This window comes from Bidens hawaiensis, unplaced genomic scaffold (assembly GCF_021521415.1).
Source record: "Bidens hawaiensis isolate Kalapana, Puna unplaced genomic scaffold, B.hawaiensis_p1.1 tig00015978_1, whole genome shotgun sequence".
Classification (NCBI taxonomy): domain Eukaryota; kingdom Viridiplantae; phylum Streptophyta; class Magnoliopsida; order Asterales; family Asteraceae; genus Bidens; species Bidens hawaiensis.
Window position 1 is genome coordinate 432,512 of NW_027492440.1, and position 7,754 is coordinate 440,265.

The window sequence follows — 7,754 nt, forward strand, 5'->3', positions numbered from 1 at the left end:
ATACTATCATAAATATAAGTTAAAAAATCTAATTAATTATTTTATTCAAAGAATACACACAATATCCAAATACAACAAAGCTATTCAAGTAAATAAATATAACAAGTTTAAATCCATGTTTGTGTTCATTATAACCCTAAAGTCTTTATAAGTGTCCATACTTCAAATTCAAGCAACCTGCATATGCGTAGAAAACAGAGTTTGTCAACACACATGATGAGTGAGTTTATCACCAGTTTTGCAATAAAATAATGTTTAATATAATAAATAAGAGAAATAAGCAAATCGTGATAAATGCGGTAATGAAATCAAAAGATTATCAAACAAGTTGTAGATTAAACCATTTCCAAGCGAATCGAGCACCGATAAATCAACTATGAGCAAATAATAATAAGACCGTTGCCAAGCGAATCGGAGGTTGGTCAATAAGAACCCTCCACAAGGGGATATGCCAAACGAATGCACATAAAATAGTAAGCACATAACACGTATATTTGATTAATCACACACAATTACACGATTGCTATTTTTGATATATATATAGGCTAAGTATAAAATGAAAACCTAGTTGAGTTGTGAAAACTCTAGAAACCCATTCTCAACCACATGTTTTTAATTAATGTTTAAATCTTGTGGTCCACAATTAAATTGAATAAAAAATGTAAATATAAATATAACTTTTTCTCTCTCCTGAAAACATATATAAAATTAGTAAAAAAAAAGTTAAAAAATAGCAAAACATTTTTTTTTATTTTTCATTGTTTTGTATTAAATGTTACAACATATATTACATGTAACAAAAAAAAACGATGTTACATAGGGTTTTCGCGGGTTTTCACAACTCAAGTAGGTTTTCATTTTAACCTTACCATATATATATATATATATATATATATATATATATATATTATGATATACGCATATGTCCCCAAAACGTTGTGAAAATTGAGTAAAATAGGGGAATGATAAAACTTACCTTAGATTAAAGGCAAGTGATTAATAATTAAGATAAACGAACTAAAGATTAAGCGAGTCATCCACTACACGTCGAACGTGATTAATAATCAGAACCCAAAACTTTGAGATATGATAATAGAAATAAAAACGAACTTATTGCCGCTGGAATTAATCCAAACGGACGTCTAAAACTCCGGTTTTGTTAAATTTAAGATTTAAGCGAGCTGGTACTTACCGGAATCCTAACAGCGAGTCGGAAGTCGGGTTTTGGTCAGTAGCCTTAAAATTGCTTTACGAGAATAAAAGTCTGCTGGACCGAACGTTGAATCTGACCAGAAGTATGAGAACACGTAAAGTCAAACTTGTTGACTTTTTTGCCCTTTAACGGGTTTTAAGCGAATTGACCAGTCAACACCCTTCAACCACCGAAATTGATTGAAGGTTATTGACTAGGGAATATATATGAACGATTCCTATGTTTACAACTTACCCGGAAAGTGAAAAGATCAACAGATACGATGAGTCAAAGGTCCAATTATAAGCAAAGTCAAACGAACGAACTTGTATCTTCAACAAATAAGCAAAAACCGAAGAGTATGGTTAAGGTTGGAGGTAGGTGACGAATGCAGGGTCTTTCTGGGGTTAGGATACAGGTTGTGGCATAGAATTATGATGTGTTTGGTGGTAGGTGACGGATCGGTATATGTAAACAATTACGGGTTTGAAAAATCCAAAATGTTACACCAGCGGTATGGTTGTCCACCTAAACCTTCCAACAAATTGCCCTTCAGTCAAAGTTTTTTTTTTCAGCTTTATTATAACTAGCGTTAAGTCAGTTATTGGTATTGTTGTCTATCTAAACCTTCCAACAAATTGTTTAGAAATTTATGTGATATGATTAATTTGGTTCAATTAAGCACGAATCTTATGTGGACCCCACCCTTCAAAAATAATTTGTATATCTTTATACTGTGAGTTTTCGCAAGTATACTTTTGTTTTGGATCTTTAAACTTGATTAGCTGTGACTCATGTAAAAAGAACAAAACAAAACAACTCAGAACGTTAAAATTTCCCCTTATGGTTGGTATTACTACACGCAGATAAGGTTCCATTTTAACAAAAATAAAAAGATAAAATAAGTAGAAGTTGCACATGCCTTAATCCCCAGTTCGATACATGACTTTCACACGTTTGTGCTAATAGTATATGATGACCATGTCGTACCGATCATGCAAAAACCTAATTTTACCTATAGACAGGGTAAGTCATGTATCGAATCCGGAGGAGCATGTGGTCAATGTCATACATTTGTTCGTTTATTTAACTATATTTACGAAACAATTATGAAGATTTGTCAAAAGTGCTGATCACACTAGCAATTGGATTGGTTTAATAATAAACGACTAACTTAAGCAAATATTCAATCAAACAAAACAAATCACACCCGGGAATCCAAGTAAGCAATTAACAGTATTGTCATGCAACCTAACAGATTAATTATCCTAAGTCAACTAAAGATTGTTCAACAAGCTAAACCGTAGGCATCCACAATCGCTAACACACGGCACTGGTTATCAAACGGTCCCTGCTAGTGTGACTCAACTAAGGGCAATTGTATGCTTTCTTATAATTAACTAGTCAACACAACCCTACGAGCAATTATTATAGCAACCGGCAAACTAATCGTACTGATCAACAAAAACCTAAACCGACTGAATGCACAGCAATACTAAACATCAATACTCATAGATTAACAAAATACAATTACAATTAGTTGTTCTAATACATGAAGATAATACTGAAAAATTACAAACTTTACATCCCGGGAATGACTAAAGAGGTTTCAGCCGCTCATGATCTTCGATTAGTCTTCGGCTATTGATTCAGGATGATGAACTACGAATCCCGAGGTGATCGGAGGTGATCCGGGGCTCCCGGAATCGCCCCTTGTCGTCCCAAAACGGTTGGAAGTCGTTCTCCCTGATTAGGGTTCGTAAAATAGAATATATAGGCCAAACCTGTTTTTTCCCGTCTTTTAGGCCCGTCACATAGCGCGATGGTCATATGACCATACTAGCTCGATGGTAGATAACCTCATTTTTGGATTCCTCTCGTTGAGAAACCCAAAATTCATATATTATGGGTCCCGTAACTGATTTTCTAGCCCAGGATATGCTCGTTTTACTTCCTAGTCGCTTTTTGTGAACCCAACTTGTTCAGTTTTAGCATCGGCTTTAGGTTTCTCATCCAAACTCCTTTCGAATCCTTATAACACCTCCTAAGACTTCAATTTATGCTCCAGTATTCCCGAGATATCATTCCATGCTCGTACAAGTCTTTAATTTAGCATCTTTAACGATCAATGACCTGAAATACAAAAGCATGTATGAAGTACCAAAGTTCTAATAATATACTAAACAAAACTACATAATTAATACACTAATATATATACAAAATACCCGAGCATCAGTATACGCGGAGGAGATCCAAGGCTTGTACGAAACACCAAGAAAACAAAGCAGAATATTCAAATATTAACCCTAGGTCGGATAATCTTATCACGCAGAAGAGGATCCAAGATTTGAACAAAAATAAAGAAAAAAATAAAGTTGAATTTCTTTTCAAAATGAAATAAGAAAATAAATTGAATTCTTTTTTGCAAAATGAAAGCATGCACACACAGTCTTTAAACTTTACAATTCTTAAAACAGATATTAATCAAGCTTCAAGATATTTCCCACTAGATTCGGCAGTGTTTTATGTTTATATCACATACTTTTTCATACTTGTTTGATTAAAGGCCTACCAATGCACTGATGCAATTAAGCACACAGCCTTTTAGCTTACTTTTTACTGGACTTGGGACCAGATGATCAATGTACTATTTTTTAGTGCACAGATTTGGTTTCCGCAGCTGTTCGAATATGCTAAGGGTAGTTTAGTCTTTACATTTAATGTATAAAGGCTCATTCGCTAAGTATACTTAGCAAACGAGGCCTCATTCGTTAAAGAATAGGGTTATTCGTTAAGGTATACCCATTCGCTAAGGGTGTTTAACGAATGGGAGGTCATTCACTATGGGGAAGCCTCATTCGTTAGTACTATTCAAACGAATGAGAGGCCTCATTCATTATTACAGTACAACGAATTAGACCTGCCTATATATAGGCCTTCCATAACGAATTACCTAGAGATCCGTGCCATAATTATGTCTAAAGTACTGTTACTATGCAGCATTCTCTCTAGACCTCCATTAACGTATTCATCCTTCATCATGTAATGTATCTTCATCAATAAAGTATTCCGTTAATGTATTGAACACGAATCACGTATCGATATTGCAACTAGATTCCTAGGCTCTATAGCGTTTCCCAACGGGTTTGAAAGCAATTGACCAACAAATCCCCATCAATCAGTAAAATTGATTCAGGGCTTATGTTCTATAGATAAAAACCTACAATTTTGAAAGACAACTTACCCCAAAGATGAATAGAAGAATGAGAAAATCACGGTCAAAGAAGCCTTGAACACCAAAGTCAACTAGTTTTGAAAGAATTCGATTAAACTTGAAGAATATGATAATGGGGAAGAAGAATTTCATGGGTTTGATGTTATGAACGACCAAGGACAGTAGTTTTAAGGATTTAGGTTATGTTGGTTTAAGTAATAAAGTCCATAAATTCGTTTATTTGGTAAACGAACTCGTTTAGGAAACAAAATAATCAATAACTGACAAAATCATGTCCAATATCTTAAAGATCTTGTCTTAAGCATCAAGAAAACGACTTTGGATATTTTAAAACATTAAATGACATAATTTGGAGCTTAAGTTTCGTTAATTTAGTCAAAAATATGAAAGAATTAACAAAATTAGTCCATGTAGTTCCTGAAAATGCATTTTTGAACCATTTTAAGAGTTTCTAAAGACTATTTTGCATAATTAAAAGTCATGAAATTATAAAATAAGTTAAATACAAGTTTTAAATAACTCGAAGATCTGAATTACATTCTCGAATCGGTTTAAACAAATACGAAAAATCCGAGATGTTACAATTTGTTTTCAACTAACATTTTATTTCTTTAAAACTAGATACACTAAAATGATATAATATATCAACCGTTGTTATTTAAATACTTGTCTTTGACATTTATTTTCAACAAACACTTATCTGTTTAAAACTAGATACACTTAAAATAATATATCATATCGACCTTTGTTATTTAAATACTCATCTATTTTCATTAAATACTTAAACAAACCTAAGAACATTAATATGAATACATATACGATAGTAATCCAATTTTAATATTTTGATAAAATGAAATAAACGCGTACAAGACCTTATAAGCGACACGAATACGATGTAGGTTGATTAAAATAGTGTAAGGTGTGTCACTTATATGTGTAAGACAGCTAATCAACAACCAAGGTATGGATCCTTAACCCCTCTCCTTTTTTATATGTTTTGATTGTGATAAAACACCTGAAACTCTTAACATCTTTGTCTTTCCGTTCGTTTCATGTTTCTTACAATTATTGTGTTTCGCTGCAACAAGACCTTTGTAACTTGTATGTTCCAAGGAAGTAATATGAATTTTGAATATCATGGGAAATTAAAATTTGATAACATATCCGGGTCTGGTGGATACGCTGCCGTATTTAATTCCTATATATGAACACTCAACGTACTATATTATCATGGTATTGATAACCAAGATGTGCAGGCTTCATGTTACGTTTGGTTTTTCAATTTGTTATACTTAAGTCAGCAATATATTAACTTAATGTTACATTGTGACAAAAGCATGCATGAAATAGAAATAAATTTATTATACTCATTATCGCATGTTCCGATACTTAAGTTTTAAATGCTTCAAAATATACATCGTTTATGCTCTATTACCCTGAATTCTACGCTTCTCGTGGAGTGTCCGGCGAGCATGTCGTTATTGCACCGACAACATCTGCTTCTTCCATGACGGAGAGTAGGGATGAGGAAAACAGGTACTGGTATCAAAGTCGGTATCAATTTGGTACCATCGGTACTAAATCGGTACCAAGTTTTAAGTTTTCTGTACCGGTATGGTACCGATAATTCTCGGATTTTTCCTTCAATATTGGTACCGTCCCAGTACCATACCGGCACCGAATCGAACATTTCGGTATCGGTATCAAGATTTTGGGAAAATCAATACCGAATTTTTCGGTACCAATACTTGTGACATTCATCACTTTTCAAATCCTAAACCCGACCCGTTTTAAAATTTCGATATAATTTGGATTCACATTTATTAATGAAAATATAGAATTACATTTCATTTATAATTCATGTTTATGATTTAATTGCTATGATTTATATTTTTGATGTTTACGATGCTATGAATTCGATTGCAAAGGTTATATCATGTATTTTATTCTCAAATTTTATTTTATCAAAGTCTAGAGATTAAACTTTTCAAAAATCAATCTTTCTTGACATTTGACTCATATTGAAGATATTTTATGAACCTAAACATGTCTCAATCATCAATTCATCACTTTGACTCGTTCAATGCACTCAAGTCCATGATTTTCTCCATGAGACTTGCCTCTCAACTAGCTCTAGAAATTAACTTTCTCTTCCATTTTAATTTACCATCTTGTGGCTATAAAAGGAGGCCTCTGCCTCTACCCATTCGCTGCCATAACCCCTCATTCACTCTATTTCACTCTAGCTCTAAAATTTGGTGCATCATCTTACTTTGATCCTGATGTGTATAAATATATACATATTTTAAGCATCAAATAATCTCCAAAACTGCATATTTTATCATAATACTTTGTTCAAATAACTACTTATTACGTTAATTTCTATTTTTAGGTAGATTCCAACCTTAAACGAAGAAACAAGTGAGAAATGCAAAGAAAATCAAAGAAAACATCTTAACCCCCCCCCCCCCCCCGGTTTCAAGCAGCACACCCCTATGTTTCTTTATGCAAAAAAGACAAAATCTGGTGTTAGCTGGACACGAGGGCGTGCTTCCTGAAGCACGCTGGCGTGGACACCTTTCAAAAAAGACAAAAATATATATATAACTGGCACCAAAAACACGGGGGCGTGCCCCATGAAGCACACCGGCATGGTGAGTCATCATGTACAATCTGATAGAACAACTAATTCACCTGGACACTTGGACAAGCTGACGTGCCCCACGAAGCACGGGGGCGTGCCTGACTCTCCAGACAGTCTATGTTGCAATGTGCATTGTTTCAAGTGTGCTTGGATAGGTTTAGGACGAGTTTTTACTATAAAATACTCAATTTTCACTTGAGTTGAAGTTCCATAAGAGAGTTAGAAGGCTTGGAGGCTATCATCATCCATCATCATTGAAGAAAGGAGTGTCGTCCATATTGGTTATATTGTTCTAGTTTAATCATGTATTTGTTATCTTCACTCTCTTTGATGTTCATTATCATGCTCATTATGAGCTAAACCCATTCATCATCTAAAATCTATAAAGAAGCTTTGTTCTAATTGATGATTATATTGAATATATGAGTTAGTTTTTGTGAAGTACATGGTTATCTTGCAATTATCCTTTGATGAGATATGTTTTGTTATCATAATTCATTATTCAAGATTGATGATTAACACTCATTCATGATTCTTTCATGTTCTTGGAAACTAGAAACGGTAAAAAGAATATCTTGATATTTTATCCAAAAGATTATATCCTTGTATTGTACTTAGAAATGATGAGATACAAGCTATGATCGATTTCTCTAGTTTTGGTAATTCTAAAACAAAATTGTTAA